Source organism: Ornithorhynchus anatinus, chromosome 9, assembly GCF_004115215.2.
Source record: "Ornithorhynchus anatinus isolate Pmale09 chromosome 9, mOrnAna1.pri.v4, whole genome shotgun sequence".
Taxonomy (NCBI): domain Eukaryota; kingdom Metazoa; phylum Chordata; class Mammalia; order Monotremata; family Ornithorhynchidae; genus Ornithorhynchus; species Ornithorhynchus anatinus.
The window spans coordinates 44,153,684-44,181,446 of NC_041736.1; the positions used below are offsets into that span (position 1 = coordinate 44,153,684).

Consider the following 27,763-nt stretch of genomic DNA (forward strand, 5'->3'; position numbering starts at 1 on the left):
TCCTCCAGGAACTCCTGGGAATTAAGTTGGTGGGGGCTTTTTGCCCCCCCGCTAAGTCCTGGTTGTCTACTTTAGACCACAACTTCAGACAGCAAAGTTCACTGTAAGAGCGCAGAGCCACTGTTCAAAATATTAGGATGAGAAGCAATTAGGGAGCTGCTCTTCGTGCACATATTTCGGTTCCCTCCCTCATTCACATCGGTGGATTCCCAACTTTAGCCAGAAAAAAAGGGCTCTCTACAAGTGCTTCTCGATCTTAATTTCTAAAAGCATAAACCTGCTAGGCAGTAGCTTCCCCTACAGATCCTAAACTCCTTTACGGTAGGGATGGTGCCTAATAATTGCCTTGAACTCCTTCAGGTGATTTGTTGTGGGCAGGGAATGTGTCTGCTCATTGTTATATTGTAATAACAATTATGGTATTTGTTAAGAGCGCACTATGTGCCGCGCACTACGTGCCAAGCACTGTTCTACGCACTAGGGGGGTTACAAACTAATCAGATCGTCCCATATGGGGTTCACAGTCTTAATCCCCATTTTACAGATGAGGGAACTGAGGCTCAGAAAAGTTAAGTCACTCATCCAAGGTCACACAGCAGACAGGTGGCAGAGTCAGGATGAGAACCCATGTCCTTCTGACTCTCAAGCCCTTGCTCTATCCATTACGCCTTGCTGCTTCTCCCAAGCCCTTGGTATAGCGCTTCGGACACGGCAGGTGTTCAGTAAATATGATTCAATTTACAAACATGCTTAGTTCAACGCTCTGCACATAAATGCAAAATAAATATTACAGATGAAGCCACCACCAACTGGTTGTCTCACCTAAGGTCAATGAGGGAAACATTTTCTGTAGGAAACCTCCACTTTCTCCCACTAAAAACACATGAGATGGGAAAGCACTGATGTCGGGATAGAACACCACCTGTTTGGGGAAAAATAGACAAGATGTTTTTAAAACCCATCCAATCCTATTTACGAAATCTCACGTGTGGCAGGCTAGGGCACGAATACAGCCCTTAAAGCATCAAAAGAGCCCTACTTATAACATTTACAGCTTTCTTTGACACAGAGGAAAATCCTTACTGTAATGATAGGGACGAGAGGCCCGGTGAAGTAGAATAAGGGGAAACCACGGTAACCTCCACAGCCCACAGCTGCATCAACAGTCATCGCTCTCGGCCTCTTCAAATGTGTCTCCCAACCCCTGGGACCGAAGGGGAGCAGTGCAGAGCAACTAGACCTTTTTGAGATAATGGCGTGGGCCTCTGGAGGAGCCCCTCTCTGTTGATATTTGTTAAGCACTTACTCTGCGCAGAGCACTGTTCTAAGCGCTGGGGTAGATGCGGGGTAATCCGGTGGTCCCAGGTGAGGCTCACAGTCTTAATCCCCGTTTTACAGATGAGGGAACTGAGGCACAGAGAAGTGAAGTGATTTGCCCACAGTCACACAGCTGACACGTGGCGGAGGTGGGATTCGAACCCATGACCTCTGACTCCCAAGCCCGGATTCTTTCCGCTGAATCACGCTGCTGGCGTTGCAGGCACAAGATCAAGGTGGCCTACCAGAACTGAGCATCCTGCCTACCGACTCTACTGTACGGTAAGCTACCGGTGGGGAGGGGACATGACCAACTCTGTTGTACTCTCCTGAGCGCTCAGTACAGTGCTCTGCACACAGCAAATGAACAATAAGTTCTTCTAGACTGTGAGCCCGTTGTTGCGTAGGGATTGTCTCCATTCGTTGTCGAATTATACTTTCCAAGCGCTCTGCATGCAGTAAGAGCTCAATAAGTACGATCGAATGAATAAATACCACTGATCGACTTAAATGCCACAACATGGGTGTACTCGGTGCTTGTGGGGAGTAAAACAGAAGCAAAAGACATAATCTTTGCCCTCGAGGAGTTCCAGTCCTACAGTTTATGATACGAGAAGCAGCGTGGCTCAGTGGAAAGAGCCCATGCTTGGGAGTCGGAGGTCATGGGTTCGAATCCCGGGTCTGCCACTTGTCAGCTGGGTGACTGTGGGCAAGTCACTTCACTTCTCTGGCCCTCAGTTACCTCATCTGTAAAATGGGGATTAACTGTGAGCCTCACGTGGGACAACCTGATGACCCTGTATCCACCCCAGCGCTTAGAACAGTGCTCTGCACATAGTAAGCACTTAACAAATACCAATATGATTATTACGTCAAAGCACAGCGTCTCTGGGCATGATAGGTGAGAAGTCTATAGAGGAGGGTGTTATTCATAGCATGAGGTTGAATGCAGGTCACAAATAAGCCTTTCTAGAAGGATGGGATTTCCTCTGAATAGGTCCATCTTTGAATACAAAAGGCAGTGACATAAATATTATACATCGAATCATTAAATCCAAGAACAGCAATAAACTATTTACAAATCGCAGGGCAAAGCAGTATCCCCGTAAAATGAAAGCAATAGCGAATGATAAAAACCCTCAGACTTTACCCCACAGAAACTGTATCGGGTACAGAGTCGGCAAGTAGCAATTTCTGTCAATATTTGTTTAAACTTACGATCACGTTGTGAAATACGGAGTACTTGCCTTGAGAAGTACAGTAATTCTAGACTGATAATGTTGGAATGTCCTTTGTGTATATCACATGTTCAAGAAGGTTACGGTTCAGTAAGTAAATGAGTTTTGTTATGGAATTAGTCTGGGTAATAGTTGAATATGCATCTCAGACATCTGAAGAGTTTACCTTAGTTTTATCCCGATAATCTGTTATTTTTATTCAATATTTCTTTCCCAAACGAAACTAAAAAAAGTTTAAGATTCAACCTTTCTTTACAAATCAAACTAAACAATATCATAGCAATAAGAATACTACATTCTTTATAAGTATAACTGGTAAGAATGATAAAGGAACCTGGTTACTATTGAGATAGTAATCTACATCCCCCATATTTAGAATAAAATTGATGTTGGTATTTGTATTTGTTGGCATTTGTTAAGCGCTTACTATGTGCCGAGCTCTGTTCTGAGCGCTGGGGGAGATACAGGGTTGTCCCACATGAGGCTCACAGTCTTCAACCCCATTTTACAGATGAGGGAACTGAGGCCCAGAGAAGTCAAGTGACTTGCCCACAGTCACACAGCTGACAAGTAATAATAATAACGTTGGTATTTGTTAAGCGCTTACTATGTGCCGAGCACTGTTCTAAGCGCTGGGGTAGACATAGGGGAATCGGGTTGTCCCACGTGGGGCTCACAATCCTAATCCCCATTTTACAGATGAGGGAACTGAGGCACAGAGAAGTGAAGTGACTTGCCCACAGTCACACAGCCGACAAGTGGCAGACCAGGGATTCGAACTCATGAGCCCTGACTCCAAAGCCCGTGCTCTTTCCACTGAGCCACGCTGCTTGCTCAACAAGTGGTAGAGCGGGGATTTGAACCCATGACCTCTGACTCCAAAGCCCGTGCTCTTTCCACTGAGCCATGCTGCTTCTCTAAATTAGCAAGGTTCTCCTCAGTAAAAGAGAAACAAACGTAAATTTTAAATTGACCACATGTCCTATTTTCTGGACACCCCTGTGGAAGCAATCCTGTTAAACAATTTTGTTGTTTCTTTTAGGGAAACAAAATTCTATTTGGCAAACATATAGGAACTTGAACTGCCATGTAGCTGTTGGCCGGTGTGCTCCTCTAGATGTGAGGGGCTGTTTTTTGAGAGACTTGTTTTCTGGGGCGTCCCGAGCTTTCTCTTAAAGAGGAGGTGACCGCATATTTTCCCAGTACAGTATTAAGGGTCTCAGAGAAGTCACGTGGAAAAACTCGAAGAATAATCACCGTACTTTATAGATTCTTCTGCAGCTGATTGATTTGGATGTCAAATCACGCTAATACCTCTCTCGAAGGTCTTCAATAAGGTAACGATCAACTTCAAGAGAATGAAGAAGTTCTTGCTAAACTAAAATAAATTGACAAATTAAAATACGCATAATCATTAACCCCAAATCCTGGAACTTTAGATCTCATTGCAGATACAGGAAAAAAAATTCAGTGCAGAAATAATCACCGAAGGAAATGGGAAAATGTGCCACCATAGAATAGTTGACTTCTACCTCCATGGAAGATAGTCACGTCAGTTTTCCCTGATTTCCATGGCTGAATTGATAGGACTGTCTACGAAGCGTTCAAGCGGATGAAAGTTGGCTTTTGAGATATGGAAAATGTCACTCAAAAGTGAAGATCCAAGATCAGCAAGATAACTTCAGCCGTATCTCCAAAATTTCAGATTTCCAATCTGATCGACGGAGACACCAGTCGGAGTGAAGGAGGGAGAACGCACAGGATATGTGACCAGTGCACGGCACCTGTCAAAAATCTAGGCATCACTTACATTTTCAAAGCATTTCCACGACCTTTGAAAATTGGAAATGTTAATTATTGTTGCAAAAATGCATTTACGACAATTCATTTGAGATTTTAAAAGGAAAACCTGTCTTAGACTTCACTCCTGTGGCCACTGAGCTTTGCGTGTGGGTACATGTTTTCATTACTATACAGCTATCTTTGTACTTGAATTTCACCCACGGACGCATGTGTGACTTGGGAAGGCCAACGTGGAACTGATGGCACCGGGATGCAGTGTTCAGACACCACAGCGGATCTTCGTTGTCCTGTCATATTCACAGTACCAACCGCTGTGCCAGACTCACTCCTACCCCCCAACACGCACACACACACACACACATACACACTTCACTGGAGTGGCCACAGTGTGTTGCATTGTAGACTGAGCCTAATAAGAGCCTCTGTGTCGGGCTCCAACATCCTCCCTTGTCTCGTGCGGCTGCGACACGGTATGCTGTGGGTCAGGGAAAGAAGAGGTCTGTGCTCAGCTCCGCAGAAGCAGCGCGGCTCAGTGGAAAGAGCCCGGGCTTGGGAGTCAGAGGTCATGGGTTCGAATCCCGGCTCGGCCACTGGGCAGCTGTGTGACTGTGGGCGAGTCACTTCACTTCTCTGTGCCTCAGATACCGCATCTGTAAAATGGGGATGAAGACTGTGAGCCTCACGTGGGACAACCCGATGACCCTGTATCTACCCCAGCGCTTAGAACAGTGCTCTGCACATAGTCAGCGCTTAACAAATACCAACATTATTATTATTAATGTGCTAGGAGAATCTCCTGATGCAACATGGATTCAGGGTGGGGGTACAAGAGGAGGAGAGAGGCAGGTGAGATGTGAAAACAGCAAGCATGGTGTTTTGCCAATCTGCTACCTACCCTTCTCACTACCCAAATGAGCCAGAAAAAGCTTTGCGTTCCCTCTTTTTCTCCCCTCTCTCTCTCTCTCTCTCACACTTGCTTTCAGGTACCCTCATGCGCTTAGAGAAGCAGCGTAGCTCAGTGGAAAGAGTCCGGGTTTGGGAGTCAGAGTTCATGGGTTCGAATCCCGGCTCTGCCACTTGTCAGCTGTGTGACTGTGGGCAAGTCACTTCACTTCTCTGTGCCTCAGTAACCTCATCTGTAAAATGGGGATTAAGACTGTGAGCCTCACGTGGGACAACCTGATTACCCTGTATCTACCCCAGCGCTTAGAACAGTGCTCTGCACATAGTAAATGCTTAACAAATACCTACATTATCATTATTATTCTCTCTCACTTACACCCTCTCCTTTCCCCCAGTTTTCTCCTTTCCTCCCATCCTCCCTTCTGTTGAAATTTTATAACCAGCTTTTTACAGCCGAACTCCCAGAAGATGTCATTTAATAGGGCTCTCCCTCGTGAAAAGTCGCAGACCTTTGCTCTGGATTGACATGAATTTGTCCCCGGGTTTTATCTTAGGGCTCCTTCGACATTCAAGTTTTATCAGCTGCAAATCCAAAGACACACTCCTTTCTTCCTAAACATAGTAAAAGAAGTCAATTTACTCTGCAGCAGGGGAGGTGAATCAGGTTTACACAGGTAAATCCATTGTCTCGGGGCTCAAACGCTAATTAAAAGGAGGAAATGACTATGACATGACACACTGCATCAGCTGGAGCAGCAAATTACTCATGATGAATGTTTAGCTTGTTAGCTAGACCTTAGCCTATTTCTCAGGAATGCCTAGCAACAATCAGATGTCTTACCCAACTAGAACAAAATCCATCTCCATACACTGCGTGTTTACTCTCCTACTATCTACTTCTTGTTGGCCACTTTAAATCCAGTTGAGATATTCACATTATACGGTTTAAATGTTAAAAGCTCTACAGTTCATCAAATTTCCAGGTTCCGCGGACGGTGTGGGGAATTAAGGAATTGTGGGAAGAAACCCCTCAAACCGTCTCAAGATCTCCGGCAAGTGATGGATGTGAGGCTTTGTAGAGGAAAGAACAAGGTCACCTTTGGCATAGCGAAGACTGGGAAAAATCGGCCAGGGGAGGACCACCTCGTCTGGATTCAGTCCAAGGGGCAGGATGCTTGAAGAACAAAACTCCGGCAAACTGGAAGGAGAAAAGCCAGTGCTACTGGGACTTACAGTCTCCAGGCTAAGCAGCTGCTCCATTCCCCTGGAGCCACCCAGCAGGGGACAGGGGTGGGGGAGTGTAGCCCCTTCAGGTGGGAAATTCCAGGCAATTGACCTTATTTGCCCTTCCTTAGGTGTGGCTCTGGGACATAATTTGCCGTTCCTAGGAAATGGGGTCAACTAAAGAGTCCTGTGACTTTCCCCCGGAAATGCAATATCGCTCAGTAGTGACTTCAGAATTGACCCTAGCTGGGAAAATGGCAAACCAGAAAAGCATTCAGTAATCTACATTCCTCCACGTGAGATGAATTTCTAAATCATCAAAAAGAAAAAGTTTTAAGAAAGGCCACCATATCGAAATAATGATTCTTCTTGTGAGCAGTTATTGGAAAAGCACCTTCTTTTGTTCCAGGTATGGCCGTTTTGAACTGCTTCTCTGACTCAGAAGCACACAGGATACAAAACCTGACTATTGAGGAATTTCACCATAAAAGCACCTGAAAAGATCCTCCAAAGGCATTTCACTAAAAAACTTTTGTGATGGATAGGATCGGATTACAAAGAAAAGAGGAATGAGTTAGAAGATGAGGAACATATTTCTAAAAGAAATAAATTTCTTTCAAAGGTGAATTTTGGGGCAATCTTTCATGAGGATGGAAATGGTTATTCACAAATTCTTTAGTGCAAGAAATACAACAGCAAAAGTGGCGCTCTTTAGATATTGCTATTTGATATCTCATTACCAATGGGGAATTTCATTTTTCAACAAGGGCAGATCATTATAAGAAAGTCCAATACAGGAAACAAATTACACATTATATATTTTTAATTGCCTATTCTGATTAGAATGATAAAATTGAGACTTCTAAATGTTACCTGGCTTGTAAGAATTCCAACCCAAACTTTTGGAATCCTCAACGGAAATAAAGCTATCTTTTCTTTCTCAAAATAAAGCCAATTTCATTTTAGTGGCAAAATTTAAAGGTATTGTGTCAACACATCAGGCACCGCTAAGAAGTGGCTACAAAACAGTAGAGTCAAAATCTTTTAGAAAAGCCGAATGAATAGCATCACCTGCGTATCTTAAAAACAAAGGTAATTAATATGCCTGACTACCTCTCCTCCAAAAAGCAAGGAACAGCAGCATATGGCAGAACAAACTAAGAAAGCAAATCATATTCATCAGGATATTATAAAGCCTTGACAGTTTTGCACACTGGCTCATCAACATCATACTGTTTCAATTACACATTTTTACCCATTTCATGTATTAAACAATCCCTTCACTCTTGTCACCTACAGCTGCAGTTATTAAATTTAACTGCACTTTTTCAAGCACAGATGAATTTTCTGCAAGTTAGAGATTGAATCACTCACATTATCATTATTTCAGAGTGCAAAAGAGATATATGCAGGGGGACAAAAAGAACAGCAGTGGGTACTAAAGAAACAAATAATCCTTCCCCGTAAAAGCTCAGACCCCAGAAGCACGGAGCAAAGAATGAAGATAATATAGCGTAGTATGGGGTCTCTTTGCCAACAAAATGAAAATGGCCCTATTAAGAAACACTGAAGCAAACTGTCTCCCCTGTGATCATAGTGTCCACTCTGCTCCACATTGCAAAGGTAATGAAGCAATGCCTCTTATTTTACCAGCAACTACTGAACACCCAAATAAATATCAAGCTTGAAAAGATATGCTTATAGAAGTCTCCAAAGTCAGGAGCAAATACTGCTTCACATTAAATTGCTTCTTCTTGGACCCTGAAGAATCGTGAATAACTACAGTAAAAGTGAAATCAAATTCCACATTGAAACCATAAAGGACATTGTTCGTAGAACATTTTACTTCTCCTGAAAAATCTAGGAGAGCTAAAGAATAGGCCCCCATTTCCATTAAAACCAATCCATATTCTAGAGGCTTAAAATCGCATATATACGTTGGTGCTCAGAGAGAACTACATTCTTTAAAGTGAGTCTCTGTATGATCTTCAAATCTTTGGAGATTTCCTATTCTGAAATAATTTAGAAACATTGTACATTCTTTTCATACTGGCATTTCCTCCTCAGATAATTAGCAACCTTCCAACTCGGCAGCATGAAAACTTCGAGAGTTACATCTGGGAGCACCAATCCGAGTTATGTACTTTCCTCAACAACCACGTCACCTCTGCCTGCCTTTTTATATTTCTTATATAACAGCTCTATTGCAATTAGCTCACGCAGGCTCAACAAGTTAGATCCACACCTGCTTTTCAGGAGACTTTAAAATATTCCATCCTGACAAGTCTTAGTTTATCTTGGCTAACCACAACATTCACAGGACCAAAAACTGTCTGGGAATTGGGTTGGAAAAAGACACTCTTAGTAAAGCAAGAGCTTTTCAAAGGAGCTCCATTTTTTTTTTCCAATGATTAGTCGACATACCACTGATAAGTTTGCATCCACTTGAACCAGGAAGGTCTGAGATTCAGAACAGGATACTCTCACTCAACCATGAAAATACATCTGAATCCATACGCTCAATCTTAAAAGAATGCATGCGGTGAGCTCAAGAGAAAATGACGAGGGGGATGGCCAGGGGGAGGGGAGTATTAAAGTGTAATGTTAATTACACTCTTCTTCCTATTCCTTTCAAAATGAAAAAATACTGGCCAGAAAGAAAAGTTATTGAAGACTTTCTTTAATTCATCCCTTAACTTGGATTTGCTTTGTGAAAGAACAGTCAGTATGCCTAGATGATGATAAAATTGGTATGCTTATTTGCTACTTTAAAAAGGTCAGGCAATCATATGTATTGAGCTCTTACTAATAATTGTAATAATTATGGTATTTGTTGAGCACTTAGTATGAGCCAGACACTTTACTAAGCGCTGGGGTAGATACAACCAAATCGAGTTGGACACAGTTCCTGTCCCATGCGGGGCTCCCGCTCGCAATCCCCATTTTACAGATGAGGTAACTGAGGCACAGAGAAGTGAAGTGAGTTGTCCAAGGTCACATAGCAGACACGTGGCAGACACGTGGATTAGAACCCATGACCTTCTGACTCCCAGGCTGTGCTCTATCCACTACACCACGTGCCGAGCATTGTACTAAGCACTTGGGTTAGTACAACTATATTACAAGACACATTCCCTGCCCACAGCAAGCTTACAGTTCTAGTTCGTCCCTTGGGAATGAAGGCAATTCATTCATTCAATAGTATTTATTGAGCGCTTACTATGTGCAGAGCACTGTACTAAGTGGTTGGAATATACAATTTGGCAACAGATAGAGACAATCCCTGCCCATTGATGGGCTCACAGTCTAATCGGGGGAGACAGACAGACAAAAACAATAGCAATAAATAGAATCAAGGGGATGTACATCTCATTAACAAAATAAATAGGGTAATAAAAATATATACAAATGAGGGATGCGCACGGTGCTGAGCACAGTGCTGAGGGGAGGGGAAGGGAATATCATATCAGTTTAATTCCCAAGGGAAGACCTAGCATCAATAAGAAACCTTTTCAAGTAGAAAAGTCATGATTTATTTCAAATTTCAATTTACCATGGGTTTAATCCCCGCTTGTAGCTCCTCAGAACTGTGGAGGGTAGAGGAGTTTCGTGTGATATGCCGCTAGAGTCTTTGCTGGCATGTGGGAGAATTCTGGACAGAGGCTGTACAGGTCCAGGGTGAGATGAGCAGAGCCGCTGGGCCGGGCTTAGCCCAGAAAGGGAAGAGGCCAGGAATCCTAAAATTCGACTGCTGAATGTCCACTCCAACCGCTCAGAGGAGCTCCGGAAGTGGGCTACCGAAGCCAGTCATTTCTTCATTCCAGAAAGGCCACAGGCAGGAATGGGTCAAGCCATAACGGCTCTTTCTTCCCCAACCCTGGATAAAATACGGTCATGGCCGCAAAATGATTCATTTGTCCGGTAAACCTGCTGCCCGTGGATACAGTCAGCCACTAAACGTGGCTCTCTGGGAGCTGCCGGAGGTGGAATGAAGCGGTTTTGGCTGCCATTCTAATACTGAAATCACAGTGAGTACATAGCTTCCAATGTTATGGGTCCCATCAGATAGACGTGCACACAGAGACGTGGACTGTAAGGCCTGTGTGGGACAGGGACTGGCACCTCCCTGATTAGCTTGTATCTCCCCTAGCGCTAAGAACAGTGCTTAATATGTAGTAAGGGCTTTAAATGCCATAATAATAAATACCATAATAATAACCAGCAGGTCACCTGATATTACAAAAGAGACTTAAAGCTTCCTTTTGGGCCCTGCATCGGAATGACAAACATCAACCTTGTCCTTTCGCCTGTTCTCCTCTAAGGTGAAGCGTTCAGTGACTATACAGGATAAAGTGTTGATTTACATTGATTTACAGGGTTTTTGTAATAATCACTATTTCCATAGAGAACCTCCCCTACTCACATCCCTAACTGCTTCACGTCAACTTGGTCTGCTGATGGTGCGTCCCTGTAGTCAATAGCAATGCCACGAAGCTTAAACTGGGCCTTGGCAAGTCCACATCACCTTACTGCTGCCCACCCCGCCTCTAAAATATTATCCCACAGCAGCTACTTAGTATTTTGCTCACTGCAACTATCTGGATCAGTAGATCTGAATCTCACTGAACCTCATCTTAAAGCTAGTGGGACAAGTTGAACTCCCTAACCTAATTATTAGCGATTTTATGCTGCTAACTGCTACTAGCAAATTCATCTCAAAGATGTCGGGGGTGAAACTGGTCGCGGTGTGACAGAACCAGACTTCGCACCTAGGCTGCACACTGCACAACTCCGACTGTAGAGGGATGCGACTTTGGTGTCACAATTTGGTTAGCTTCTCTTCCTATAGCATTCTGAGTTTCACGATGCAGTTTTCTTCTTCTTTGTCTAGCAACACATCATGGAAGAGAATCTAGTGTAGAATAGTAGTGAAATTCAGGGATAAATCTTAAATTGGCATTATCACCAACGACCCTTAGCTACATGTAAGCTTTCTCTGTCACAAGTTGGCATGGCCTGGGAGTTAGAGGACGTGGGTTCTAATTCCCGCTCTGTGATCTTGGGCAAGTAACAACTTCTCTGTGCCTCAGTTTCCTCCTCCTTAAGATGGGAATTAGAGAACCGCTCACTCTCCCTCCTACTCTAGGCTGCAAGCACCATGTGAGACAGGGACTGTGGTCAACCTGATCATCTTCCATCTACCACCCAGCACTCAGTACAGCATACGGCACAAGGTAAGCGCTCAAATACCCCAATTAGTCCCATTATTGACCTTGGTATTCTTCAGATCTGATTCATCCGTAAGTGCCAATTCTGTAAATTCTGGTGGGAAGAGAGAGAAGCGGAGGGGTACGGGTGTTTTAGCAACACTACATTAAAAATAGCAAAAGACAAAATTCAGTTTCCAAATACCACTAACAGCCCTTGCTAGTTCAGCCCCATTACTGACCGCCAACAGAAAGGCCGAGAACCTCAACCAAATTCTTTTTTCTCTTGTCTAAAAAGCAAACATTATTTCAGGCCTGAGCCCTTAATCCCTCTATTGTTGTCCCTTTCCAATAGCCCAACTCAGAGTAAGACTGGAGACGAAGGAAAAAACTGTGGAGAGATTAGGGCATCCTGACGATTCGACTCATAGAAAATTCAGTGAATGCAGAAGCCATAAGAAAGATGTCAATGCTTCCTTTATCATATTTATTTGTGTGCTCATTCCAGGACCTGAGGTCGCCATGGCATTGTTATTTTAATGGCATTTATTTGAGATGTAGAACGACAAACAAAACAGAGTTAATCACATTTGATATTAATACAGGAGTTCTGAATATCACGGCATATGCCATCCAAAATATCCAAAATGTTTAACAAATAGCAGAACCCAGGAGAGGCGTGAGGAGGAGAAGATTGCCTGCCAATCGTGATGCACAGCAATTTATCTCAAGCCTGTGCTGTCGAGGTCTGAACATCCTCTTTATAATGTCACATGCAAACAAGCCAGCGGCTCTCAACAGCTGGTGACAGATTGCCAACACAAACTTCATTTGCACTCTTCTTGATGATTTTCTTCTAGGGCACTGATGATGTTTTTGGCCTCACGCACAGCCAGCCGTCACCCATTCAATATCGTTTAAATACATTCCCCTTTATGGACCATTTTTTTTAGTGGTATTTGCTAAGTGCTTCCTGTGTGCCAGGCACCGTTGTGAGATCTGGGCTAAACACAGGAAATTTCTGGTTGGACACAGTCCCCGTCCCACGTGGGGCTCACGATCTTAATCCCAATCGTAATCCCAATTTTAGAGGCATCGTGGCTTGGTGGAAAGAGCACAGGCTTGGGAGTCAGAGGTCGTGGGTTCTAATCCCGGCTCCTCCACTTATCAGCTGGGTGACTTTGGGCAAGTCACTTGATTTCTCTGTGTCTCAGTTACCTCATCTGTAAAATGGGGTTGAAGACTGCGAGCACCTGATTACCTTGTATCTACCCCAGCTCTCAGAACAGTGCTTGGCACACAGTAAGCACATCACAAATACCATCATTATTATTATTACAGATGAGGTAAATGAAGCCCGGAGAAGTGAAGTGACTTACCCAAAGTCACACGGCCAACAGGTGACAGAGTCAGGATTAGAACCCAGGTCCTTCTGATTTCCAGGCCCGTGCTCTGACCACTAGGCCATGCTGCTTCCCAAACATCAGCCAAGTATGTTTTCCTGCCTCAAATAGGTAGAATATCACAGTTTTGATGCTATAAGTGAGAAAATATTAGACAGTGCATTTCAAGGAAAATGCAATGTATATATAGGACACGTGAAATCTATTTGAATCTATTCATTTCTATCCATCTAATTATTCATTTTTAAATTGTCTCTTTTGACATGAAAAAGCAAGTTCCTTAAGAAGGAAAGAGAGGAGGTCTGGGCAGCACTTCAGGGCTCACTCTAAAGCCCTTTTATTAGCGTGGAAAAAAATAAAGAGTCTGGATGCCAGAACTCAAAGCTGCTTTCTTACAGAGATAAAATGTAAGTGCACTACAGAAAGTGAAAACAGCTCCCCAGGGAATTCTTGGGATTCAGGCAAAAGAACAATGTGGCTGTTTCTCTAAAGTCAAGTGGAATCACTTGAGGGGAAAAAGTCGGTACTGTTAGGAGCACTAGGGTGGGAGGAAAGAAAACCAAAAGGAGGTTCCTAGAATAACACCCCAGTTAGTTCACTGACCTTACAGTTGTACTGTATGGTCCTTGTGGTCAAGGAATCTGCCTACCAGTGCTGTTGCACTGTACTCTCCCAGGCACTTAGTAGAGTGTTCTGCATAGAGTGCTAAATGAATACCAACAATGAATTGATTGATAAAATTTCAATACCAAAATGGAAACTGAAACTTTACAAGAGTAACCCCCTTTTTGTGCTGTGGAAACGAATAATAATCTGAAAGACTCAGATATATAGACACACTATCAACTATGTCTACGGGATTAATAACTTACCTTCTCTCAGTGTTCCAAGGAAAAAAGGAGCTCTTTAAACAGAACTCATAATTTATCTGCTGTACCTTTTGAAATCCTAGGTGATCTAATGATTAACTTAGACGCCTTCGACCTCTTCAACGAAATAGAAAATTGTGCCCGAGAAGCTGCAGAATGAAGAAGGAAAAATGATTGATTTCACTCTTCCTTCAACATAAAGAGTAGAAATTGACTTCAAAAGGATTCTCTGAAAGTTGTAATTAAGCTTTAGCAACAGAATAATATAAATCAAAGATGGTCATCTATTCTGAACAGAAATGCAGGAAGAGCTAGCATGACCAACCCCAGAGAAATGTGAGGAAGTTTTTCATTCCTTAGAGAACAAACAATCTTAAGCTTAAATTTACAACCTGACTTCTTGTTTGGATATAATGTAGCCAAAGATAAAGATGATTACATGTCTGTGTTCTCATTCTCTCGACCCCATATGTTTTGTACCGAAAAGAATCTGTTTCTACTTTAGAAAGCTCCGTGTCCAATTTCATTTACACAAAGTGCAATTACTGATTAGACTGCTTGAGTTCTCTGGATAGAGAGTCAAGAGAGCACTCTTAATAGGTATGGGTGAAAAGAGCACCTGAAAAAGCCACAAATACTCCAGTAAGATTTTATTCTATGGGATTCACAAATCTGAGCACTAAAGCCAAGTGAAATTTTGTCTGGGAATTCAGTGTAGCTTTCAGAGAGTGTAAGAATAAATCATCTAACATTTTCTCTATTTTCACAGCTCTAACTATTCATTTGCTTAAAAAATGGAAAAGTAGCAAGGAGTATGGGCCTGGGAGTCAGAAAGACCTGGGTTCTAATTGCAGCTCTGCTACGTAATAATAAAAATAATATTTATTAAGTGCTTACTATGTATCAAGCATTCTTCTAAGCACTGGGATAGATACAAGCTAACCAGGTTGGACACAGTCCCTGTCCCATATGGGGATCAAAGTTTTAAAACCCATTTTACAGATAAGATAACTGAGGCACAGCAAAGTTGAATGACTCGCCCGAGGTCACCCAACAGACAGGTGGTGGAGCCACCTTCTCAGTTACCTCATCTGTAAAACAGGAATTAAAACCATGAGCCCCACCTGGGACATGGACTGTGTCCAACTTGATTAGCTTGTATTTACCTTAGAGCTTAGAACAATGCCTGACTCATAATAAGAGCTTAACAAATGCCATAAAAAATAGGACTTTAAACCCTAAACTGCACCACTGTAAGGTCCAAATAGGAAAATATTATTGAATATTTATTGCCTGCCCGGAAACGTAGGACTAACGGGAGATGACGTAGGAAGGCAGTGCAAATCAAGCAGGATTTTATCACATAATAATCACCCACTGTCTCATCCTATTGATTATGGCGCCTATTTCTCTCAAATATTTACAAGCTGCAACTCTGTTTATTCAATCACCCTGGAAGATCTCGTCTAAACCGCTTGCTTCAGGATCCGTGTTCAAACCAATGAGGTCGAGTCCCGTATTTTAGGAATCACAACAAACACCTGACCAAAATGGATAGAACCTGATTCCTAGGATGGCGTTTTCAGGAAAGAAAAAAACTGTGTACAGAACTTTTGCACAGAATGTAGTCAAGTAGTGTAGCACAACTTCCCTGAGTTTCTTCCAAAATTCACTGATCGAAGAAGGCATATGCCTGCTTCACTCAGTGTACTTCTATAGGCCGGTGACGGAGTTCCTTGCAAGGTTTCTCCTCATTTACTCATTCAATTGTATTTATTGAGCGCTTACTTTGTGCAGAGCACTGTACTAAGCTCAAGACTTTGTTAAGAGGACCCAAAGAGTAGAGATCTGAATCATGAAGTGGTTGAGGGAAACCTACAGCCCACCAGTGAATACGGGCTAACCTTACGGCACCTGTTTCAGGCTGCAGGAACTTTTAGGAAGATCCAGGTTGGGCTAGGAGGATTTTTACTTCAAAAATCCCTTTGAGAGATGGGGAACATTCACAAGAATAGCAGGAGTGGGAAAAATAGTATTAAGTACTTACTGTATGCAGAGCATGCAAAAAACACTTGGGAAAATATACAGATCAGTGTTAGATATAGTCTCTGACCCTCCAGGAGCTTACTATCTAAAAATAAATTGGGGAAGTGTTTGGCAAAAGGCATAATGCAATAATACAAATTAGCATGACCTAGCGGTAAGATCACGAGCCTGGGAGTCAGAGGACCTGGGTTCCAATCCCAGCTCCGCCACTTGCCTGTTCTGTGACCTTGGGCAAGTCACTGAACTTCTGGGCGCCTCGGTTACCTCAATCTGTAAAATGGGGATTAAGACTGTGAGTCTTATATGGGACAGGGCCCGCTTCTAAACCAATTATCTTGTAACTACCCCAGTGTTCAGGAAAGTGCCTGGCACAAATTAAGCACTTAACAAGTGCTTAATTAAAGGGGGGAAAAAAGAAAACAACGACCCAAGAGACAAAATTCAGTGCCCAGGAACCCTGTGGTAAAGGTGACTTATACGGGCCTCAGGGCTCAATCAAGCCCTTCCTCTTCTGCCCCACCTCGTGGGAGCAGGGGGGTTTCCAAAACGCTGAGAGATCCGATCTAAACAATGTTGGGGGGACAAGCAGCAGGTCACCTGAGTTTAAGTGAGCCTAAACCCGCACAGCTGTGTGCCCAACTTTTCTCTACTATTCAGCATGAAGAATGGGGTTCATTCTGTAAAATCTTCACGAGGTACTGGCTATTGAGAATGGCTGATCCTGGCCTGGTGTGGAGAATTTTCCCTGAGGAAAGTATCCCCGGAAGAATGTTAAGTATTCTACACATCCTTGCCATATATTGTATATGAAGAAGCTTCACATTTTCAGTATGTCAGTGGATATGCCTGATAGAGTTCCTTTGACATACTCATTTTGAGAGATAAATCCTGAAGATGCCTGAGAATTCCACACACCCAGAATATGAAGTTTCTACATCTCTGACAGGAAAAAGTAGTTACACCAGAGTGGGTGAACATGGTGCTAAAAGCCAGATAGTTTCCTGCCTCTGCGATGACAGCCATATACGATAACAATAATGATGATGGTATTTGTTAAGCGCTTAACTATGTTCCAGGCACTGTACTAAGCGCTGGGGTTGATACAAGCACATCAGGTTGGACACGGTCCCCGTCCCATGTGGGGCTCACAGTGTCCATCCCCATTTTACAGATGAGGTAACTGAGGCACAGAGAAGTTAAGTGACTTGTCCACATTCGGGCAACTGAAAAGTGACAGGGCCGGGATTCAAACCCATGACCTCTGACTTCCAAGCCTGTGCTCTTTCCACTGAGCTACGCTTCTTCTCTTATATATATTATATCTAATATAAATATATGGACAAATTTTTATGAATTCAGAAGCTTTGTAACAATAGGTCTAGAGTAGCACCAAATAAGCGCTTAGTACAATGCTCTGCACACACTAAGCACTCAATAAATACGATTGAATGAATGAATAAAATCATTGATCAATCAATGGTATTTCATTCATTCATTCAATCGTATTTACTGAGCACTTACTATGTGCAGAGCACTGGACTAAGCACTTGGAAAGTACAATTCGGCAACAGATGGAGACAATCCCTACTCAACAACGGGCTCACAGTCTAGAATTTATTGAGTACTTACTATGTGCAGAACACTGTACTAAGCACTTGGGAGAGTACAAGAAAATTTGCAAACACGTTCCTTGCCCACAGTGAGCTTTCAGTTTAGAAAGACCATAGATTAGGGGTGCCTTTTAATACAGATGTTAGACACAGAAGTCTCTGTGAATCAGTGTCCTAGGAAATCTTTGTTTTAAATATTTTGATGGAAATAAAATATGGATTAAATAATAGCCTCTGTTTCCAAAAACCAAATCTGATAATGAGAAAAACAGGGGTTAAGCCTCCTTGATGGAAAAAGATGAAACTCATCCAGGAAGAATGAGAGAGAAGGGAAGGAAGGAAAATTTGGTAGAAGTCAAAAAATATGTCTGCCTACTCATCAGTCAAGTTTTGAACAACTTGAAAAGAAGCAAAGCTGTGAAACAGGGTTTTGGGAAATATTTGAGAATCATTACCTACTAAACAGGTTTTAACAAGTGATAACTGTTATCTGTCTCGCGTTTCAATTTTTAAAAATCCCTTCATTTTTTACATTCATGAAATGCGTGATAATGAATTGGAGTGTTTTTGAGTTTTGGAATGTTATTCTTCAGTTCATGAAGAATGCAAACACTCTTTCATCCACGCAAGAGTATTGAGAATGGGGAAAAGGTCAACTTGTTAAACTGAATATAGACCCTACATTTGTAACATTTGCCCTTGAAAATCTCTTTCAACACTTTCAAAACATGAGGTGTCCATTCCAAAAAAATGACTCCCCGTTACTAAAAATACCCACTGTTGGTAAAAACTAAAAACATTTAAGAGCAACTATAAGAACAAAGGTTTCTGGTACAAAGAGGGTTAGAGACTTAGCGGTTTATTACCAATTATAATATAAATTGTTATTCATAACAATAATAGTATCATTCATTACAAGTTTATTGAGTATCAAGTGCTCTACTGAGCACTAGGGTGGATTCAAGATCATCAGGTGGGACATAGTCCTTATCCCTTATGGAGCTCAAAAGGAGAATGGGTATTAAATCCCTATTTTACAGACGAGGAAACTGAAGCAAAGGGAATTTAAGTGACATGCCTTGAGTCACAGAAACAGGCTTTATAGTAAACATCATAGTAAGTACTCAATGATGGGAGCTGGGATTAGAACCCAAGGTCCTCTGACTCCTACATCTGCGCTCTTTCCACTAGGTCAGCCTGCTTCTGGAATACTTGGTGAAATTCTTGGTTTGCGGATGTGAGTGGGATTAGGGGCGAGGATGAGTGTAGGGAAGAAGTAGTAAAGCATCCTACGCCTAGTAAACCAATTACAGAAACCATTTGAAGATTCTTAAAGTCCCTGCAGTAACTGGGTGCTGATTGCTTTGTGCTTCTCCATTATGCAGGAATTTTAATTACTAACTAAAATTCATTTCTGGGTGTGCTTTTTTGATTCAAAATATGTCTCCCTACCCCCATTAGCTGCTAGTTGAAGGATATAATAATGATGGTATTTGTTAAGCACTTACTATGTGCCAAGCACTGTTCTAAGCACTGGGGTAGATACAAGGTTATCAGGTTGTCCCATGTGGGGCTCACAGTCTTCATCCCCATTTTCCAGATGAGGTAACTGAGGCACAGAGAAGTTAAGTGACTTGCCCAAAGTCACACAGCCGACAAGTGGGGGATCCGAGAGTAGAACACACGACCTCTGCCACACGAGCCCGTGCTCTTTCCACTAAGCCACGCGGCTTCTCTATCCGTCTTAGATCCAAACTGATAGAGAATCCTTCCTCCTAACCACAGATGACAAACACGGAGAAACATATAATATGCAATAACAAACTAAGTGCATCAGGAAAAATGTGATGCGGGCGGGCAAAAGAGATGGGGGATGAGAACAGAAATGACAGAAAAGAATGGGAAAAGTTTCGTGTTAAACCTTGTCCTTCTAACACTGCGTGTCCTCTAGGACAACTGCCCCCATTCATTTATTTTTTCCGCCTAGATCGTATCTCCCAAACCACCACCTTAGTACCTCTTTGCCATCTACACCCTTACGAATCCACATTAACCCGTTACACTTCTGTATCCGTATTTCAGCAATTACTCATCTATATATCCATTTTTTCTTTTCTTCTTCCTCCAATTATTTAATGCCTTCTTCCCACTAAACTCTAAGTAAGATCTCCGTGGGCAAGGACTAGGTCTTCTCACTCTACTCCCAGAGGCTTTCTTCACACACCGCTCTGAGAGCAGGCGCCGCGGCTGACGACCGTTTGAACCAAAGGCGGAAGCCGGAAAAGACTGCCCCTGCTCAACTTTCAATTCCATTTGTTCTGGAATTTCCCAGGTTACTTTTAAGAGTTCCACTCGACGTAGACAGAGTCGACATCTTTTCACTCCAAAAGGTTCCAGGTATTTGGGTGTTGCCCAAGCCGCTCTGTGTGCAGTGAAGGGTACTCCAGAAGTCAATCCGTCTGCCAGCCCACCTAGATGATGGTGTCATGGCTTCTGGGCTGCTATTCACGCAGGCTTCAGTGAGTGCTTAGAGCCGTGAAGACAGGCTACCCGCTGTGAATGAATAATTGCTAAGGAGCCTATGGTTTCTGTGGGTAGATATAAATCAAGCCAACCGAAAAATCAGTGTGGTGCGATTCTCTCTCAAGTCCTGCAGACACTCCCAGTCAGCCTTGCAGGAACACTAGTCCCCAACATCATTGACTCCTCCTTCCAAAGGGAGATCAAAGAGAAGCCAATTCAAGACAGAGCAGCGTGGCTGAGAAAGTCGACTTTTCCTAACGGAATTTTCAGGAGGCAATTTTCTAGGTAATTTTTGAAATTTTTCAATTTTCTAACCATCCGCACACACATTTGACACCTCCCCTAAAGTCCACGATGCTTGCTGAAGGACATGGCACTCGTATGTCATTCCAAAGCCTCAGCTATCGGTATATCGATCTAACTCCCAAGAAAAACCCAGGGTCGGGAACCACACCAAAGGAGAACATCTGGTCCCTGGATGTCTCAACCTCCAGAGGGTCTAACAGAGCTAGGAAGTTCATTCATTCATTCATTTGTATTTATTGAGCGCTTCCTGTGTGCAGAGCACTGTACTAAGCACTTGGAATGTACAATTCGGCAACAGATAGAGACAATCCCTGCCCAACGACGGGCTCACAGTCTAAAAGGGGGAGACAGCAAAACAAAACAAATAGACAGGCATCAGAAAGGGATGAAGCCATGTAAACTAGAAATAATTCCTTGAAAACAGGATGAAGCTGATCAAGTAGTTTTAAGTGCCAATGTTTCTATTTAATGTCAGTGCTTTTATATGTCAGTTACGAGTGCACGTTGCCTGCTACTCCATTAGTACAGGTGGTTAAGGGTTTCTTTACAACCTGAGGGGACCCAGGGCTGCCATTGGGAAACAAGAAACAATTTATCTGGCTGCAAATGGGAGATTGGTACTATCAATCTGGATTTTTAAAGATCGATGTCTAGGCATCTGAACGTAGAAAGCGGCAATGGGATCGGTTCTGTCATTGCTCAGTCCAATCCCAAGCTTCTGGGCTCTGACCCAGGCCATGTCCGTGTTTCAGGAGTCCCAGGAGGGGAAGGTTGCAATGTCTCTGACAGAGAACGGCTCAACATCAGGGCAGCTAAGTTATCCGGGTAGGGGAGTCTTATTCTCTTAAGGTATATGGGCATCTCCAGGTTCTGTGCAAGGGCAACCCTAGGATGAACATCTAAGTGGATCGAAGGGAACCGAGTCCACCTCAACCCACCTTAAGCCCTTGAGATCAAGTGATACAAACAGTGCTGTAAAACTTCATCTCCTAAAACTTCTGCAATTTTTTTCTTTTCAGCCTTCAGTGCTCTAGATTTCTTTGGAAAATAATGGGGTTTTCACAGTGTAGAATTCAAACAACAGGTAAATAAGTATTTACCATTACTTGTAATTTGATAGGTGATCTTGAAATGGGCTTTTTGACTCTCATCCACTTTATAAATCTAGAATTTTCCATTTCCCTTTTTTATCAATTCATTTACTAATCCTAATTCACCTTATTACAGACGTGTCACAGTTGCGTACACGGACACTGTAAATGCTAAAGAAAAAAATAAGTTTGCTCGGTGTATTCCTACTGCCAGCAACGCTATTTAATGTTAATGAATTCCCCAGTGTAAATCATAATTTTCAATTAATTCACTCAATCCTTATTTAGAAAGCTAAAATGAGGCCCTGAATTTTTTGTACATTGAGTAACACGAGATTGAGGGGTACAGTATTTCAAGAAAGGCATAATCCTCCCTGCTTTAAGGATTTTACAGTCTAATCTAGAAAAGAAAAATAATTAGCTAAATGTACACAAAATTAAACACCATCATGTACTACACCTGCACAGAATTTCAGCCACTGAAGGCCAAAAAGTTATAAAGGTATGAATTACAGTCAATTAAATTATAATCAAGTTAGTAGTAAAATCATCAACTTTTTTACTTTTTTTTTTATAACTTAAAAACAAGCTTTTTTTTTAACTTCTTTGTATTTTTTTTAAAGAATAAAGACTTTTATCTTTATTCATCCACTAAATAAGATGTATTGTAGGAAGAAAATTAATCAACTCTGGACAAGAAACGTAAAATGAGGTTCCTGTAAAGATGGGCAGTCCTGTAAGAACATAGTTTTATTAACTGTGAAACACACTCAGAAGCGGAGATAGCACCATGGACATTCAAAAAATAAACCTGTTTAAAGAAATTCATTGCTTTAGTAGACTCCTTAATAAAAGTTCTAGCTCTAAGAAATTTAATTTCATTTATTTCATTTCACTTGAAATGTATTTATGTCATTCCACAAGTTTGATATGTAGATTATAAGTTTGTCAAAACCTAAATGAGTACAAAGAAATCTAAGAAGGAAAGGTATTTTAGTGAAAAGGGCAATTTCATCCCCAAGTAAACTGCATTTGTGCATAACGCACACAGAATACTATGAAATTCTTGAACCCACCAGAAGGTTTTTTTCAGGCAAACTGAGAAAAGGTTGGAAGAACATATGCTCCCAGGATATGTAGCAGAATACATTTATTCTGACTTCAAAAATAAATGAATAGCTGAAGTTAATGTTAATAAACAGAACTTTAACCAAGCTTTCTGCTGAACATAATCTTTAAAATTATTATTCTGAACGTGTGCCATTTCAACTCTGAAACATAGTAACTTCTTTAGCTACACAATTTCATATGACACCAGACCTTTGACACAAATCGAATCCCAAGATCTTTCACAAGTTAAAGAGACAAGAACATAGTGTTTGCATCTGTATATCACAAGAAGAGTTCGAGGGATAGTTATTGTCTTACATGAATTTTAACATGAATAATTTCAGTTATAACATGAAGTTAAATAAAACCAGGGAAAAATCTTTTTAATACTGGAGACTGTAGAAAAATGGGAAAAAAATGAGATCTGACTTCAGCGTAAAAATAGATCTCATTTTAAAATTCTCACTTGCTCTCTCTCGCTCTTCCCTCCACATAAAGTGTTTCATGAGCTCAATTCATATCTGGCGGAGGGTGGAGGAGGGAGATTCCGCATCAACATTCTTCAAATACTGACTATTACATACTTCCTTCTTTATCCAAAATGATGACGGACTCCAGAAAGCTTTAGAAACAGAGACCTTTCCATTCGTTTTGACATGAAACAAGAAAAAAAATTACCCGTGCATCTTCATCCCCTGGGATCCTCTTGCTGGAAAACAAGCTGTAAAATTTTACTGTTTCCAAGTAAATCTTTCTAAAACATTCAAAGTTTAACCCTGACAAAGCAATGAGCAATGCCTTCATTTCTAACACATATAGAGCAGAAATTTGTAGTCAGTTGCTGAAAAGACATTTTGGGTGTATTTAAAAACAGTAGCAGTACCACTGCATTTAATCTTAAACAATGTATAAAAAGTAAAAAAAAAACCCATATGTAATAAGCAGCTGCAAAAATGTTCCAAATACGTGGTAGAGCATGCAGTTCCCAATCCATTTGTTTCTGGTTAGCTGCACATAGCTTCATTCTTGTCTCAACCCAAAGCTCGTTGTGCTGCTGCATGTCTTTCTCCTTTTGTTCAGTTTAAATGTGATAGCGCTTTAAACTTTACAGTTTTGAAGGATTAAAACGTATAAGGCAAGCACAGGGCTGGTTGGGGGAAAAAAGACATCTACAGTTACAATTTCTGAACTTAGGTCACTTCCTTGACCTGCTTTTGACCAAGTTAACTCAGCTGAGTTAGAGGCAGAACCAACCCAACATATGCTGGGCTGAACAGGAGTTTCTCGTGAACATAAATTACAAGAAAGATCCTTTTCTGGGTATAAGTTTAAACATTGACAGTTTTAATTGCATTAATGACTACATCCCTTTATGTTTTTGAATCCCGGCTTTAAAAGCAGATTACATCACATGCCAGTTAAATCCTTCAGCTGCTTACTTACCCACACAGCTGCAAAACCGAGAAAAAATGAAGACGGGAAAAGAAGTGGGATAGCAAGATCAGTGTGCGAGCTATGGAATAGGGCAGGCGAGATTACTAGATTTCTCTTCCAATCGTTCTATCGCCAGGCTGGATAAACTGATAAAGAGGCATCTCTCTCTTTTAATACGCTTCAGAGTCAGACTGGGGCATATGTCACAGAAAGGAGAGACAGAAACTGAAATGAGACTGGAACTTCATTTCATTCCTTTATTATTTCAATGCATTCTTCTTTCACTCACGACCACATGGAATTTTCTAATCTCCTCATGATACATATCGACAACGTGGTATTCGGTGGAATAACCAAGTATGGAGGGCAGGTGTTCAGGCTCAGTCTGGAATGAGGCAGAGAATGAGATTCAAAGTTCCAACTAATCAGCGTGAGGGAGATCAGTTAAACTAGGCTGTGGGGCTGGTTTGGGCGGGGAGGAGAGGACACACACCTCATGGCTTCCTGGAACAAAACCAGGGTCTCCTTTTACTTCTCTTCAAGCCTCCAGATAGGCCAGAATCACCCCCTCTAGGGAATTTGCCCAGAGGAAGAAAAGCCGTGTCAATCCAACAGGACCACTTGGGAGGGCCAGCTATGGGGAATGCCCGGAGATTACAGTTGGGAATAACGGTCTTCTGAGTAAAGGGGGACAGGATGCCTCACACCAGCTGGGGTGGGGGTGACAAATGAGGGGCTGCACCTTGGTCATCTGGCAGGGCCAGAGCACGGAACGGGGCAGGCAGAAAGCCCATCCTGCTGGAGATACATTTGAGTGGCTGTGTAAGAGTAAACTGTTATTTGCATTGCATTTGTTGTATTTCATTTAGATAGGGAACTAAATTATTGTTGGTTTCTCCTAACACTTGGGTCAAGCAAGGATGAGGTCCACAAAGGAGAAGGGATTTACACATATAATTAAAAGCAAAGGGTGGTTTATAGAGTGGGCAGATATTCTGTGAAATTTTACTCAGGTGAAAACAATATCTGGCTAAACATTCTGTACTAAAATACCAAACTCGGTGTAGTAACTGACCCCGTAATTGCTCAGTCCTTCACAGCACCCAATGGTATCCATCCCCCAGGATTCAGAGGATGCCTGGAGGTAGTACAAAGGCGGGGGGATTTTGTGCAGATGTCAAGCTCTGTGTCCTCCAGTTCTGCCTGAGGTTGGGGACTTCATAGTTTCACTTGGGGCGGGGGGGGGAGGGGGAGGGGGGGGTGAAGAGCCCCGGCTACGGCCCTACCTTCACTTTATACTTGGCTCGGTGTGTGGATCGCAAGTATCCACGTTCGCACTGGTTATACCCAAGAATTTACATTCATTAATTATCTGAATAATAAAAGTATAGCAAGTTTAGATGCTCCCAAGGCCACTAGGGTGAAAGCTATAAAGCTCCAAAGGCCACTCCAAAAGAGAAATGATCACTTGGGAAAGGTAGTAGGTGGATTGGTGAAGATCCTGAACACATATGCACCTCTGAAGAAGAAAGCGACAATTAGTTCCCTTATTTTCTCCAGTTAATTATCAATAGAAAAATCAACTCCCTGAGCAGATGACCCTCTAGAGCAGGTTTGCAGTTTTAAAATAAATAAAAGTATCATGATACTGTCAGAAAGTATGAAATGAATCATCTAGGGGCTCCTTTCAAAACAATAGCTTTATAGGTACTGAGCGAACAAGAACATTTTTGAAAAAGGGTAATACATTTTTAAAAGGCTGTGTATGTCGGGTTTGTGGTTTTGAGGTTTTCTAGAATAATTATGGGTGAATATGATACTTCAAAATATAGAGAATAAACAGACCATGAAGGCAACTTTCAATGATATATATCTAAGCAGCAGGAAGCGGGTCTGTTCTTAATACCGGGAACAGATCAACTCTGAAGGAATCACCGGGCATTCATTTTAGATAACAAAGAATAATAATATTGAAGAAATGTGTCCCACCAGGAACCCACAGTTGAAACATTCATCTTATGGAGACATCATGGAAATCTGAGAGGTACAAGCAGACCTCTGAAAATGTTTGGACAATTCCGAAGCAGCAACTTAGCTGCACTCTGGCAAACATTTTCACTTTTTCCCCGTCAAGATACTTGGTTTTCCTGCACACCTGAGAAAGGACATCTGTTTTCATCCAACTAAAATATTAAAATCCCTTCATGCCAGACTGTAGCTACAAGTCGTTCTCAGTGGGAACAAGAGTGAAATGTTGTGTGTGCCTATGGAATTTCAGTAGGGACTCGTATCGAATCCATAAACCACACTCTTGAAAAAGTATGCTTTAGGTAGTTGCAATAGGACTTTGTCCTTTGGGAAAATTTTGATGAAGCTCCTTCCATAATCTGGACTCTGGAAATTGCAAACAAATTTGGCCGCCTAAAAGAGTTCACCAAGACTCTCAGGATGCTCCACATTAGGATGATCAGTCAGCCAAATCAGAATTCGAGGGGCCCTACCCCTCTACTCCAGTAGTATAAAACAGGCCTCTCTAGTGCACCTGGTCTTGTTCAACTCACTCTATGCCGTCACATTTGAAGATGTGAGAAGAAACCTGGAAATCTCACGCCAAGAGATATACAATGAATTCACTGGGAAACTATCAGCTCAAGAAGCCAACGGTATTATTAGAAGTCTTGGATCCAGTTTTCTAGGTGTTGCCGCATGCCGATGATTGTGTGCTAGAGGCTGAAGCCTATAAACTAGAAAAACTCGCTGATTAAAAGCATCTTAACAGTCTCTGCTACACTCGGTAAGCCGCAAGAAAACGGAGGTTATGGCAACGGTCTTCACTGGACAACCCCTCCCGACAGTGAATAATTATCATCTGCAACAGGACTCCAACCTACACCAAATTATGCTACCTGGAGATTACACGAGCCAATGATGCAGTAGGAAACTCAGCCAAGGCCAGTGGGTCCTGGGAGACCGACAGTGTTTGGTGCTAATAGGACAGCAAGCTTCCAACCAAACTGTAGTTCTACCAAGTGACAGTGGTGTCCAACTTCCTAAATGGCTTTGAGTCCTGCACCTATCACAGGGGAGATGGACATAAAACTGGCTGAACACTTTGATCAGTAACAGCTTTGATCCATACTCATCATCAAAGGGCAAGTTGACTGGAGTTGACCTGTAATTCATTTAGGTCACTAAGCAGTAAATGTTCCCCGCAACATGACTTCAGTCCTTGACCGTATTAGCACCGACTCCATCGCACTATATTCTCCCGGACACTTAGCAGAATGCTTTGACTGTGAGCTCTTTGTGGGCGGGGAATGGGAATGTTATAGTATTGTCTCCCGAGTGCCTAGTACAGGTTCTGCACACAGTAAGCACTCAATAGACGCAATTGTCTGATGCTCTGCACACCGCAAGTGCTCAATAAATACCACCGGTTGACTGACTGGCTAGTAGTAAGCTTAAAGAGAAATTATGAGACAAATCAGATCGTAATGCGCTGCACCTATGCTTAGACAATGTGACCGGCAATATACCTAAATCATCCCTCAGTGGAACGAGGAGTGAATGATCCTCCTATAATACCTACCATGGGCACTGGGAGAATTAAGCCTCTTAACTGTTAAATATTTGGGAAATATTCAGGGATAATGAGTTACTTGGGAAAGCACTCGAGACT

General features: G+C 42.2%; 1 protein-coding gene and 1 long non-coding RNA gene across 7 annotated transcripts in view; both read right to left on the reverse strand.

Moving 5' to 3' along the window:
* MACROD2 (mono-ADP ribosylhydrolase 2) overlaps window positions 1-27,763 on the reverse strand; it is a 1,182,461-nt gene that overhangs the window by 787,210 nt on the left and 367,488 nt on the right. The gene's annotated exons all lie outside the window — the stretch shown is intronic.
* Window positions 24,316-24,718, reverse strand: LOC114814354. Its single transcript, XR_003762152.2, has 2 exons — window positions 24,578-24,718; window positions 24,316-24,469 (listed from the first exon to the last, which is right to left on the reverse strand). It is a non-coding gene; the product is annotated as an uncharacterized LOC114814354 (long non-coding RNA).